Source organism: Scyliorhinus torazame, chromosome 17 (genome assembly GCF_047496885.1).
Source record: "Scyliorhinus torazame isolate Kashiwa2021f chromosome 17, sScyTor2.1, whole genome shotgun sequence".
Taxonomy (NCBI): Eukaryota; Metazoa; Chordata; class Chondrichthyes; order Carcharhiniformes; family Scyliorhinidae; genus Scyliorhinus; species Scyliorhinus torazame.
In genome coordinates this window covers 37,456,308-37,470,440 of record NC_092723.1, presented here as the reverse complement: position 1 = coordinate 37,470,440, position 14,133 = coordinate 37,456,308, and positions in this window count along the sequence as shown.

Below are 14,133 nucleotides of genomic sequence, written 5' to 3'. Positions count from 1 at the left end.
GTTCAAGTAGGGAACTCACCACCACCTTCTCAAGGGCAACTAGAGATGGGCAATAAATGCTGGCCTAACCTGCGACGCCCACATCCCGTAAATTAATTTGAATAAAATTAGAGGTAAAACAAGTGAAACAAATAGAATTCTTCCAGGACTGGACACGATAAATGCTGATGGTTGGTTTCCCCTGGCCAGGGAGTCTTGAGCTCGGGTTCTTGTTCTCAGGAAAGGAGTCAGCCATTTAGGACCAAGGTGAATAGAAATGTCTTTATTCAGAGGGGTGTGTGCCTTTGAAATTCTCGAACACAGGTGGCTCAGTTACTGGGTATATTCCAGACTGAGATCAGGGGAGGGGATAAGGGATAACTTCCAGAAAGTAGAGTTGATGTAAAAGTTCAGCCATGATCTTATTGAATGACAGAGTAGGCTCAAAGAGCTCAATGATTTGCTCCTGCTCCTAATGTTGCTTTATGAATGCTGAGATGTTTCACTGCCTTTAATCTAACATCTATATATTTGTTCTTTATTATGTATCTGATTAGATACTTCAGCGATAGGGGAGGTATTGGACTTGGGGACACCCACCACTTTGGGCCTGGTGGCCTACGGACCTCCCTACCTTCTTCCCCCTGCGACTTTTACTCTGAGATCCCAGTCTCGACCCTCGTTACCCCCAAGCTTTCCCTAATTCAACTCCATTTTATTGCCTGTACTGCAACAGTGAAGCCCAAATAACTAAGATCAGTTTTAATTCCAGAAAGTATCATGGGCGCGATTCAGTGACTGTCGCACGGAGCAGGATTCACCCGGTTCCCAGGGCTCAAAGGCTGCGCCTGCGAAATCTCGCGAGGGCACGGTTTAGTAATGGTCCATATAAATGTGGACCTTGTGTAACGGCACCTTGGGGGCCATTGGAGACCTCCGGATGGTTGGGGACAGGACAGGGTGGTACCTTGGCATTCTCCTCAGCACCCAGGGACCTTGGCAGTGCCACCACAGCAGGGTGCACAGGTTCCAGGGTTTGCTACTCGGGCAAAGAAGAAGCTTTTACTGCAGGGATCACAATCATCTCTGCCTGTCTAGCTTCTTCAAATTGAAAGGCTTCTGCTGGTATTACAAAAAGAAAAGTTGTTTCTTACTGGCATGAGAGTCTCCATTTAGAAAACAAGTCCCAAGTGGTTACGTTAGCCTCAGTGATCTTGCCAACATGAACACACAGGTTTCTTGTTAGCCATGAAATGAAAAAAAAAACTCTTTCTAGATTCACAAATCCCAATACATCCTCCTACCTCCCAGCAACTGATTGGGAATGGATTTGAATGGATTAAAAATGCATTTTCATTGTTTTTGTAAAGGAAATCACCATTGCCCTCTGACGCCTGGCTACAATCATTTTTGAATGTATATGGTAATGTGGCACTTTCCTACTCCAACCTTCCACAGCTGTGATATTACCTCATGGATGTTTAAACGTTCAGTGCTGAGGATTATGTGGAAATACAGCATTGCACACAAAGAGACGGGGACTGGGGGCGGGGGCGGTGGGGGGCGCGGTTGCAGACTGCAACCCTTTCTGGGGCATATTCAAGGTTTGATACATTCTGCTATTTATACAACTGAAATTATTTCTAATATTGTAATGTCTTTCCCTATTGCTGTGTTTTACATTAAATCACAGGTGGCCTGTATTTACATCCATGAACAGTCACATGATGGTGAGCAACCAAATACTTGTTCAAAGCAATTGCTGATAGAAATATTTCTGAGTGTACCATGTGAAAGCAGTAGCTATGAAATTGTAGAAGATAGGCTGTTCTTTTCACCCCTTCTGATCACGATTGCAGTTTTCATTCTTTGCCCAAAGTAAAGTCAGCAGAGAAAAGTGCAAGTGTAGCTGACAACTCCAGATGTAGTGATTATCTAATAACAGCACATGATATAATGGCCCTTTGGATTTCCCAGTCAATATCACTTCCAGGCCAAGTAGGTAAAGGTGTGTTTGCTCATAGTTATAGCTCACATCCATCTCCCCCCCCCCCCCCCCCCCACCCTCCTCCCAATGGTTCAGGGGTAAATTGATGGACTGTGCTGATTTAGCCATTGTCAACAATGGCAAGAGAGAGGATATAGGGGCAGCACGGTGGCGCAGTGGGTTAGCCCTGATGCCTCACAGCACCAAGATCCCAGGTTCGATCCCAGCTCTGTATCTCTGTCCGTGTGGAGATTGCACATTCTCCCCGTGTTTGCATGGGTTTCGCCCCCACAACCCAAAGATGTGCAGGGTAGATTGGCCACGCTAAATTACCCCTTAATTGGAAAAAATGAATTGGGTATTCTAAATTTATTTTAAAAAAGAGAGGGGATATTACAATTGCTGTTGGCATTTCAAGCAACGAAGGACAAAAATTAATCGGGTTCCAACTTTTGTTTGCAAACCAGTAGCCCCTGCTGAAAGTATCACAAGTTGCTGCCTTCAGTCTGGGAGAGGAACAGGAAAATTGTAAATGAAGTGGTGCATCAAAAGTAAATTGCATTGAACCTTACATTTTTGCTGAGGTTTTAGAGTACAAATTTTCAAAGATCGCTCAGGCAACATTCAAATCAGTAGCAGGTATGGTTTGGTGCTGTGAGTGTTACATTATATCCCAAATAGTTTCTGGTCACGTGTGCAAGGTTTTGAGGCAAGTCACACTAGATGCCATATTGGTGAGGGCTTTGACAGGCACACAGTGAACAGCCACTGGACGTATACAGACTGCATGCAGGTCATGTTGTCAGTCAAGGTACACCATTGAGTTGACATCAGCAGTGCCATCTTGGAGCTGAAAATTCTGACTAACATCCTCTCTAACCTTGCGCAGCTGAACACATGCTGAGCAGTAAGAAGCCCTGTCTGACAGCACTCTTTAAAGGAATTATTAACCACTTTCAAGTTAGTTGCTTTCTTCTGGTGGTTGCTTTGATTGAATGAGTGTTTGATGCTTTTTCTAGGAAGCTGCCAAAATCGACAGGGATTGTATGATAGGTGTTCAAGGTAATTTTGCTGGTTTCAAGATGTCTGCAGATATCAGTTGCTCCCAGACATGGGTGTACTTGCAGACATTCTCCTTGGATAATTAGAGAATGAATAGAGGTGGCACTGAGTGGATCAGGCTTCTGGAAGTGGTAGGAGGAGGCATGAAAGAAGGGCTCATAATAGGAGGCCATGAGTGTATATGGTGGTCTGGGACAATACTGCTAACTGAGCCTTGTGTACCTCTGCAGTTCAGTAAACATGTCATCACCAAAGCCATCTGATATAACCATAATTGCAATGTCTGAGCAGGACAAGGATGGCATTGCCATGGACCATGAAGGTGACCATTGTTATATACTTTATTGTATCTGGTTCCTTCCAAACTAGAGCTGGAGACATTTGTAAGATTTTGCCTTTGTCATTTACTGTTGCTTAAGGGAAGAGGTCACTGATGCTTTCTATTCATTGAGCAACAATTACCGTGGGCAGCACGGTAGCATTGTGGATAGCACAATTGCTTCACAGCTCCAGGGTCCCGGGTTCGATTCCATCTTGGGTCACTGTCTGTGTGGAGTCTGCACATCCTCCCCGTGTGTGCGTGGGTTTCCTCCGGGTGCTCCGGTTTCCTCCCACAGTCCAAAGATGTGCAGGTTAGGTGGATTGGCCATGACAAATTGCCTTTAGTGTCCAAAATTGCCCTTAGTGTAGGGTGGGGTTACTGGGTTATGGGGATAGGGTGTAGGTGTTGACCTTGGGTAGGGTGCTCTTTCCAAGAGCCGGTGCAGACTCGATGGGCCGAATGGCCTCCTTCTACACTGTAAATTCTATGATTTCACTCTCTTCCCTGAGAATCCTGCTGATGTTCTGGCAGCAGGTACGATGCCTTCATTCTGTGACAGCTGCATTTGGGCAAATACAGCAAGCCAAAGGCTAACAACGGGCCACAACGGCTATCTGCTGACTATGTAGCTGATGGCTCCACTGCTCAGCTCATCTACATAGGCACAGCATGCATACAATGACAGCCATGCTGTCACATAAAGTGCGATAGAGCAAACCATCGGCATGCTTAAACAACTCTTCCTCTGCCTGGACCTCTCAGGAAGAGCCCTGTCATTCTTGACAGAGTTGTTGTCAGGTTTTGTGGTCGACTGCTGCATGCTGCACAAACCTGTTAGCTTCAGGGGCAGCTCCAGAAACTGTAGAGGGAGAGTTTGTGGTGGTAGTCTTATTGCATTTCCATGCATTGATTTTTTTTTTTGATGTGTGCCATGTTGACTACTGATAAACATGCACTTTGAACGACTTGATTTGAATGGAAGCTCTATTTTATTGCACGTTGGTTGAAGGAAAACAGGATAATTTCCATATATTGCTGTAGGAATTTAAGGCATCAGAGATCGGTACCATGTGCAGGATATTTGGAATGGCCACGCTAAAATTGCCCCTTAATCGGAAAAAATTAATTGGGTGCTCTAAATTTATTTTAATTTTTTTTTAAAGGAATTTAAGGCATCAGGAAAAATAACAGAAGGAAATCCACTACTGACTGATGACTTACTATAAATTAATATTTTGCTTTATCTGCATTTACAATATATTAAACATCTTGCACACGGTCCATATTTCTTGTCCACGTTGCTTCCTGTATGCAAACATTTTTGTAATGTTTTTGTGTCATCATACATAATCGCTACTTGGGCAGCACGGTGGCGCAGTGGTTAGCACTGCTGCCTCACAGCGCCGAGGTCTCAAGTTCGATTCCAGCTCTGGGTCACTGTCCGTGTGTAGTTTGCACATTCTCCCCGTGTTTGCCTGGGTTTCGTCCCCACAACCCAAAAGATGTGCAGGGACGGTGGATTGGCCATGCCAAATTGCCCCTAAATTGGAAAAAATGAATTGGGTAATCTAAATTTAAAAATATGTATATAATTGCTACTGTTTTTATCTAGTTAATGTGCTTGGAACAAAAACATAGTAGTGGGAATGAAAGATAGGCATGCAAAGAGAAAATGTATGAAGTTGACGGAGAACCACCACACAGAAGCATGAGACAGAGAAACAAATGGAAAGGCAGAAACTACACGAGAGATGTACAGTAAAAGGGGATAAAAGTTGTAGAGTCCTAGTCCTACAGCACAGAACAGACCCGTCAGCCCATCACATCTGCGCCGGTCAAAAACAGCCACGTAACTATACTAATCCCATTTTCCAGTACTTGGCCTATAGCCCATATGTCCTGGGATCTCAAGTGCACATCTAAATACTTCTTTAATGTAGTGAGGGTCTCTGCCTCCACCACCCTCTCAGGTAGCGAGTTCCAAACTCCCACAACCATCGAGGTAAAAAAAGGTTTTCTTCACATCCCCACTAAACCTCCTGCCCCTTACCGTCAATCTATGCCCCCTAAGGGCAGCACGGTGGTGCAGTGCTTAGCACTGCTGCCTCACGGCGCCGAGGTCCCAGGTTCGATCCCGGGTTTGGGTCCCTGTCCTTGTGGACTTTGCACATTCTCCCCGTGTTTGCGTGGGTTTCGCCCCACAACCCAAAGACGTGCAGGGTAGGTGGATTGCTAAATTGCCCCTTAATTGGAAAAAAGGAATTGGCTACTCAAAATTTTTTTTAAATCTATGCCCCTGGTAATTGATCCTGCCACCAAGGAGAAAAGTTTATTCCTCCCTACTCAATCTACGCCCCTCATAATTTTATACATCTCAATCATGTCCCTTTTCAGTCTCCTCTGCTCCAAGGAAAACAATCCAATTCTATCCAATCTCTCTTCATAACGAAAACTCTCCAGCCCAGGCAACATCCTGGTATCTCCTCTGCACCCCTTCCAGTGCTACCACATCCCTCCTATAATGTGGATCCCAGTACTGCACCTGGGTTCAATTCCAACCTTGGGTGACTGGCTGTGTGCAGTTTGCATGTTCTCCCCATGTCTCCTGGGTTTCCTCCCAGTGCTCCGGCTTCCTCCCACAGTTCAAAGATGTGCAGGCTAGGTGGATTGGCCAAAATTATCCATTGTGTCCAAAGTTTAGGTGGAGTTATGGGGTTAAAGAGATAGGGGACGCGATTCTCCACTCCCACGCCGGTTGGGAGAATCGCCTGGGCCGCCAAAATTTCCGGGGACGCCGGCCCGACGCCCTCCCGCGATTCTCCCAAGCGGCGGGAACGGGCCGGTCGAGTTTCGCGGGCCGCAGGCCGGAGAATCGGCGGAGACACCCAAAATGACGATTCACCGGCACCCCCACTATTCTGAGGCCTGGATGGGCCGAGCGGCCAGGCCAAAACGGCGGGTTCCCCCCGGCGCCGTCCACACCTGGTCGCTACAGTCGTGGGCGGTGCGTGAACGCTGGGGGGGGCGGCCTGTGGGGGGGGGCGAGGGGGGATCCTGCACCGGGCTTCACCTTGAATGTGGGATGGCCCGCGATCGGTGCCCACCGATCGTCGGGCTGTCCTCTCTGAAGGAGGACCTCCTTCCTTCCGCCGCCCCGCAAGATCCGTCCCCCATCTTCTTGCGGGGCGGATTTGGACAGGACGGCAACCACGTATGCGCGGGTTGGCGCGCGGATGACGTCCGTTATGCGGCGCCAGCCGCGTCATCTATTCGGCGCCGCTTTTACGCGGGCGACAAGGCCTGGAGCGGGTAGATGACGCGGCCCGATACTGGCCCATTGTCAGGGCCTGAATCGGTCGGGACCGAGGCCGTTCCGCGCCGTCGTGAACCTCGACAGCGTTCACGACGGCGCGGCCACTTCGGCGTGGGGGTGGAGAATCCCGCCCAGGGTGGGGGAGTGGGCCTAGGTAGGGTGCTCTTTCAGAGGTCGGTGTCAACTTGATGGGGCGAATGACCTCCTTCTGCACTGTAGGGATTCTATTCTCTGATTCTATGAATAAAGGCAAGTATACCATATGCCTTCTGAACCATTGTATTCACCTGCTCTGCCTCCTTAAGGGGCCAGTGTACATGCAGACCAAGGTCCCTCTGATCCTTGGTGCTTCCTCGGGCCCTTGCCTTGTTTTTCCTGCCAAGTGCATCACCTCACACTTTTCTGGATTGAATTCCATTTTCCACTGATCAGCCCATCTGACCAGCCCACCTGACCAGCCCATCTGTATCTTTCTGTAACCTAAGGCTATCTTCCTCACTATTTACTACCCACCAATTTTCGGAACATCCGCTAACTCACTGATCAACCCTTCTGTATTCATATCTAAATCATTTATATAAACCACAAACAGCAAGGACCCCCAACACTGATCCCTGTGGGACCAAACCTGACACAGGCTTCCAGTAAAAAAAGCACCCCTCAACCACCACACTCCGCTTCCTTCATGCAGCCAATTTTGGATCCAATTTGCCGAAGCTCCTTGGATCCCATGGGCACTTACCTTCGCTCACAGTCTCCCATTTGGGACTTTAGCAAAAGCCTTGCTGAAGTCAAAGTCGACTACGTCAAATGCATTTCCCTCACCTTCACAGCTGGTCACCTCTTCGAAAAATTCAATCTAGTTGGTCTTAACAAAACATGCTGACTGTGATTAATCCCTGCCTCTCCAAGTGCAGACTAATTCTGTCTCTCAGAATTGCTTCCAATCGTTTTCCTACCACTGAGGTTAGACTGACTGACCTGCAGTTTCCTGGTTTACCCCTTCCTGTCCTCTTGCACGTCTCCTGTGGCCAGAGAGCAATGGAAAATTATTGCCAGCACCCCTGTTATTTCCTCCCTTGCCTCACTCAACAGCCTGGGATACATTTAATCTGGCTCTGGAGATTCATCTACTTCTAAACATGACAGACCACTCAGAAACTTCTCTCTGTATGATAATATCTTTAATTTCATCACAGTACTTCTCCCTGATTTCTATACCCACACCGTGCCTCTCATGAATGAGCGAAAGTATTCATTTAGAACCTTTGGGTCCACCACAAATTACCATTGTGGCTCTTAATTGGCCCCACTATTCCCCTAGTAGATTTTCGATTGGCTGATGGCAAAATCAGAAAACGCGATTGGGTGAAGAATAGGTTCCGATGCCAAAATGATGGCAGGCGTCGATTTGACGCCAAATCTCAATTCTTCGTCACCTCGACAGTGGTGTCAATGCGGTCCAGAACGCACCCTTTGCATATCATTTGTGGATCTGACCTGGTATTCTCCGGGGCCTCTGTGATTCTCTGCCTCCGATGGGCCAAGATCCCAGTGGTTCACTTATGCTTTTAAAAATTGTGAAATGGGGGTCTTGGTTGTGGAGGGAGAGGGGGTACAGAAAGTATCTGACATCACCATAGTTTGCTGACAGTTGTGCCGCTGGTCGGGGGGCTTCTGCCAGGGCTGGGTGGAGAAATAGGGGGATGGCCAGGAGGTGGGCTGTGGGGTTGGGGTGGACAGGCACGGAACGCCATTGCCACAGCCGGAAAGGCAGCCATGCAGCTGCGCACGCCGTTGACAGCACGGCGTGAACTTACGACCATGGGTCGTATAGGTGTCCTCCCAGGCCACCCCCCATGGTACCCTCTGGCCCAGCCGACCCATCAGCTGTATAGGCATACTCCAGCACAATCATTGCCTCTTGTTGGCTGGTATGAGTGTGTGTGGGGATTGTAATGTATATGCGGTAGCAGCTTGTCAGCCTCCCGAGTGTCAATCATGGACCTGGTGAATCCCACACCGCTTTTCATTGGAATCAATTATATTCCGTGTGGCACCTGTGCTATTCCCTCCACAGTCGCTGAATCGGCCCAGGTGTGGAGCCAGTTTTGCAGTCGTGAAAGTCCTCAATCTGCGCCGGGGTCAACACTTAGTCTCAGAAACGGAGAATCCCACCCATGATAACTGTCAACAAAGTGCTCCCCCATTGATAATTCAACCATTTGCCCAGCTTCGTTGCCGGACATTTGGTCCAGAATTGCCCCCTCTCTTGTAGGACCTTCTAAGTACTGGCTTACAAAGTTCTCCTGGATGCATTTGAAGAATTCCGCTCCCTCTCAACCTTTCACACTATGGCTACCCCAGTTAATATTGCAGAAGTTGAAATTCCCCCACTATCACTACCTTATTACTTTTACACTTGTCTGGAATTTGCCTACGTATCTGCTCTTCTATTTCTCTTGGACTGTTAGGGGGCCTTTAGAACACTTCCAGCAATGTCATTACTCCTTTTTTGGGGGGAGACTTGCACAGAAAGGTGTGCATCAGAGAATTGAAGTTAAATCCAGACTATCTGAAATGACAAATGTGTGAAAGACCAAGGAAGCTGGAGAGGAAAGGAAAGAAATTACAAAGATAACGATACAGGATGGAGAGACATTTGTTACCTGTGTCATCCACATGCTAATATATAGGGCACAATTTTACAACACTGCCCAGGTGCCAGGCTGGCATTTTTTGAGTAGCTGCGATTGGACGAGGGGTGCCCAGTGTGGGGTTTGGGAGGGGTGCGAAAGGCCCGGGAACCCTCCCACAGTGCGTTGGGGCAGGGGGGGGGGGAGTTGGGGGTCGTGTCGGGGGCTTCGGAGATTGGGACGCCATTCATAAATGGCATCCTAATCTCTCGGCCACACTGAGGAGTTCTGGCGAGCAGATCTCCTCAGTGCAGAAAACAGGGTTATGTATGTCCTTGGTCGCACATTCCCTGCTAAGTCTCACTATCTATTTTTAAAAAAAATCTTTTTATTGGCTTTTCTCATATTTATAAACAGTTGTTGTGTATATACATTACATTTTTCTTGCCCGCGCTAATTTACTTTATTTTACAGAGAGGTTTATTTTGTCCTTCATTTAACTAACTCTATGTCCATTTCGTTGCCGTCACGAATCGGTCGATGATTCCCCCCCTTCCCCCCTTTCCCCCCTCCCCTATTTGGCTTCAGCACCCTTCCTCATAAGGCAGCACGGTGGCGCAGTGGGTTAGCCCTGCAGCCTCACGGCGCCGAGGTCCCAGATTCGATCCCGGCTCTGGGTCACTGTTCGTGTGGAGTTTGCACATTCTCCCCGTGTTTGCATGGGTTTAGCTCCCACAACACAAAAAGATGTGCAGGCTAGGTGGATTGGCCACGCTAAAATTGCCCCTTAATTGGAAAAAATGAATTGGGTCCACTAAATTTATTTTTAAATAAAGGAATAAAAATAACTCATGATTACCTGCCTCATCTCTTGTGGTTTCACACCTTCCTTCCGCTGCCCCCCCCCCCCCCCCCCCCAAGGTGTATTTAACACTAGTGCCGTTTTATAGCATTGCTTGGCGCTCACTGTGGGACTTTGTTCCCATTTAGTTCATTCCTACCCATAATCCACTGTGCGTTACTTCAAATTGTTCCAGTGTTTTCTGACTTCCATCTAAGCAACACCATGGAAAATCCGTTGTCATTTACAAACCTTTCTTCCTCCAGAAGCCAGGTTCTGGGAAAGGTTGTTGGACTCGCTCTGTCAACGTTTTGACCAAGAATGGTATACATTTTTGGGAATGTCAGGGAAAATAAGAAAATGTATTCAAAAGAAACCCTTAAAGAAACAAAAATCTGGGCATTTTAATGGAACTCAGCGCATTGTTCAGGTCACTATGTTGATAACATGTAGACCATGAACAGGTTGATAAAGTCCAACATAACCACAAAAGCAAAGTACCCCGGATGCTGAAAATGTGAAAGTAAAGCAGTAGATGATCAAAATACTCAGCAGATCTGGCAGCATCTGTGGAGAGTAAAAGTCCTTGACCTGAAATGTTAACTGCATTTCGTTCACCTCCGATGCTGCCAGACATCCTGCTGTGTATTTCCAGCATTTTCTGTTTTTATTTGGTGAAGTTCAATTTCCACAGCATCATGTTACTGAAAACTCTTTGAGATATGAAATAATAAAAGTGAAGAAGCATTATATTTTATATTGAATTCTGGAATGAGCGAGCAGAATTGATTTGAATGGGTGTCATGATCACACTGACAGCAAGTGAAGTAAAAAAGATAGCAAGCTCTGAAAGAGAGGGCTGTCATGAAATTTATTTGTGGCTGAAACGAATAGCTTTTTATATTCTGAAAGGTTTGAGCTTTTGAGTTTGTTTTTCCCCCTTACTCAGAGGGATGACAATCTCCTGGTGGATGCACCATACAAATATTCTAAAAAAGAGTCATGAGGTCTTGAAACGTCAACTCTGTTTCCCACTCCATAGATGCTTCCAAAACTGCTGAGTTAATCCATAATTTCCTGTTTTTATTTCAGATTTCCAGCATCCGCAGCATTTTGCTTTTATTATATCAATGTTCCTATAGACCCAAAGCAAACATAATGCAGATCCAGTAGCCAGGTGCCTGGGAAAATGCATTAAGCACAACACAACTCCGATGCCAACTTTGTGAATTATGGGTCGGAACATAAGAACTAGGAGCAGGAGTAGGCCATCTGGCCCCTCGAGACTGCTCCGCCATTCAGTGAGATCATGGCTGATCTTTTGTGGACACAGCACCACTTTCCCGCCCGAACACCATAACCCTTTATTCCTTTATTCTTCAAAAAACGATCTATCTTTATCTTGAAAACATTTAATGAAGGAGCCTCAACTGCTTCACTGGGCAGGGAATTCCACAGATTCACAACCCTTTGGGTGAAGAAGTTCCTCCTAAGCTCAGTCCTAAATCTTTTTCCTCTTATTTTGAGGTCAAGAACCCTAGTTCTGCTTTCACCCGCCAGTGGAAACAACTTTCCCGCATCTATCCTCTCTATTCCCTTCATAATTTTATATGTTTCTATCTGATCCCCACACATCCTTCTAAATTCCAATGAGTACAGTCCCTGTCTACTCAACCTCTCCTCTTAATCCAACCCGCTCAACTCTGGGATTAACCTAGTGAATCTCCTCTGCACACCCTCCAGCGCCAGTACGTCCTACGAACAAGTGGAGGTTTATGAGTTTTCCCTCATTCTGCCATCTCACAAAGCTGATCGTGGAACCATCGATAGTACTGTTGGTGCAAGAACCAAAAAGCTAGTTCTAAAATGCGATGAATAGACATAAAGGTGTTGCACAGAAGTGGCATGAGTAAACCAAATTTGGAAGAAATATTCATCCCATTTCTTGGCTGGGAATAAGATGATGAGTTAAAGCAAAATCAGTGAAAGGTCGGTCTTTAATGGTTGTTAAGTTTAGTATTCAACACTGCCAGGTTTTATGTTCTTTTTATGCGTTTCTGCTTCATTTCTTCCTTCTCTACCCCCAGGTAAAGCGTTTCGAGCATTTGACAGATTGTTCACCCACTCCCAGATGTCATTCCCCAAATCAGTCTTGTTTAACTAGATTATCATGGGTTTGGCACAAGTCATGGCAAACGCAAGCAGCAGAGGTGTAAGAATGACAAGCATTTCAGCACTGAAGTCATGAAATCACTCAGGAGGCATGAGAGTAATGAGGGTGAGAGTTCCACTAATAGAAAGAGAGAGAGCGAGAGAAGCTCTTGCTTTTACTGGCAATCTCCAAACTGACCAATGTACTCTTTCACATTACCTCATCAGGAAGTGTGTTTCTGCTCAGACTTTTGTTGGTCATGAATCAGTAACTGTAACTGTATGACACATGTGGATACCATGTGCGAATTATAGAACCACAGAGTGATGCAGCACACAACAAAATCATTTTTCCTGCCTGCGCTGGCACTTTGAAAGGATTATCCAATCAGTTCCACTCCTTTATTCTTTCCTTGTAGACTAACAAATGTTTTCCTTTTCACATATTTATCCAGTTCTTTTTTGAAAGTTATTATTGAATCTACTTTCAACAGTACGTTCTGCATGAACACTTGGGGTCAATTTTCATTTGATTCTCCTGGTGATAAAGGGGCATTTATTGACAGGAAACAGAGATGCAGTGCTTACCGCCCTCACTGCATCTCCATTGACCCCCTCATTGTTTTGATTGCCTGTTCATCAAGCGACAACCGTGTTGGGGTGATATTGTGGATGTTGGAGCCCACTAAAAGTTCCGCAGGAAAAATGAGGGAAGCCATTCAATGAAGGCTGGACCTGCTGAGGAGGTTGGGTGGCAGAGGAAGTAAGGCAGAGATATTTAAAGGGACACTCATAATTTACTGCGTGATTCAATGGAAGGTAAGTGCTGGTTACAGCAGAGTTCTATATTTGGAAGGAGAAAACATTTTGCTGGTGTTTCTGAGTCTTTTCTTACCCAAGCAGGTATAGCCCTCTTTGGCATGGTAGTAGTGCTGGAAGTTCCTATCTAAGCAGTAGAAGAGGAACATGAACAGCAACAACAATAGGACTGAAGCAAGCTGGTGCAAGAGTGCCAAGAAAATGTCAACAAATGAACTGATATCCACGCATCAGTGTCTACAGAAGTTTCACCGGCCAACAATGCATTGAGAGATAAAAGTGAAATACTTCGGATGCTAGAAATCTGAGCTGAAAACAGAAAATGCTGGAAAAGCTCAGCCGGTCTGGCAGCATCTGTGGAGAGAGAAACAGGGTTAACGTTTCAAGTACTTACTAGCGCATAAAAAGCTGTTGAGGTCCAAATGACTTAGATGCTTCCAAATGGATACTGGATGAGATGAGAGAAAATGGAATGAAAACATATGTTGAAGCTGAGATAAGGGAAGTGGAATCGGAGGAGAGTTATGTGGGGTATAAACACCAGTATAGACCAGTTGTATATTTCTGTGCTGTATATTTGGTGTAATTCTCAGAAGGGAAAAATGTTTTGTCAACCTTGTCATGGAGAACAGGAGTAAGCAAGAGTGGGTATCGCAGCTTTTGTAGGCTCCTCCAAGTGTAAGAAGTCATTCACGTCACACATGTTACTATCACGGCACCTCCCCAGAAGCCCTTGGCCTTTCTGGAGAGGAATGGTTTCCATTTAATGAAACATGGTGCCATGCTGCTGCCTCAGAGCAAAACTCCACAGTGTTTGAAATTTTTGAGGAATTTTGGTAAGTGTGTGGATGGCTCTTCATTGACATGAACTTCACTTTATCTACATGGCTCATGACAACACTTTGACACACACTCTCTCTCATGGAACAATGCTACAGTAATAGCCATGGGAGCACCTGATCCATGAAGTAGATCTTTGGAATACAATAGCTGTGCCTTTAGATGTTTGAACTGATCAAGAGG